Below are 851 nucleotides of genomic sequence, written 5' to 3'. Positions count from 1 at the left end.
ATGGACGGGGGATAGAGAAGGAGAGAGCTCAGACCAAAGGATCGAGATGTGTTTACTTTAATGCCAGGAGTATAGTGAATAAAGGGGATGGGCTCAGAGCATGGATCAATGCCTGGAAGTGTGATGTGGTGGCCATTACGGAGACTTGGATGTCTCAGGGACAGGATAGTCCAGGTGCCGGGATTCAGATGTTTCAGGAAGGAAAGGAAGGGAGGCAAGAGAGGGGGTGGAGTGGCACTGCTGATCAAGGATAGAGTCACAGCTGTAGAGAAGGTGTATGCTGTGGACGGATTGTCTACAGAGTCTCTGTGGATGGAAGTTCGGAGTGGGAAGGGGTCGATCACTTTGCTGGGAGTTTTCTATAGGCCGCCCAATAGGAGCAGGGAGGTGGAGGAGCAGATAGGGAAACAGATCTTGGAGAGTTGCAATAATAGCAGAGTTGTTGTGATGGGAGAATTTAATTTCCCAAACATAGATTGGAATATCCCCAGGTTAAGGGGATTGGATGGGGAGGAGTTCGTTAAGTGTGTTCGGGAGGGTTTCCTGACACAGCAAGTGGACAAGCCTACAAGAGGAGAGGCTGTACTTGATCTGATACTGACCAATGAACCTGGACAGGTGTCAGTGGGAGAGCATCTTGGGGATAGCGATCATAACTCTATCTCCTTTATGCTTGCATTGGAAAAAGAGAGGATCAGGCAAGTTCGGAAAGAGTTTATATGGAGTGAGGGGAAATATGAAGACAGAAGGCAGCAAATTAGAGGAGTAAATTGGAAGGAGGTATTCTCGGGGGTGGGGGGGGTGGGGGGGTGTGGTGGGGGGTGGGGGGGCGGTGGGGGGGGGTTGGGGGT

This window comes from Mustelus asterias, chromosome 30 (assembly GCF_964213995.1).
Source record: "Mustelus asterias chromosome 30, sMusAst1.hap1.1, whole genome shotgun sequence".
Classification (NCBI taxonomy): Eukaryota; Metazoa; Chordata; class Chondrichthyes; order Carcharhiniformes; family Triakidae; genus Mustelus; species Mustelus asterias.
This window is presented reverse-complemented; position numbering follows the sequence as displayed.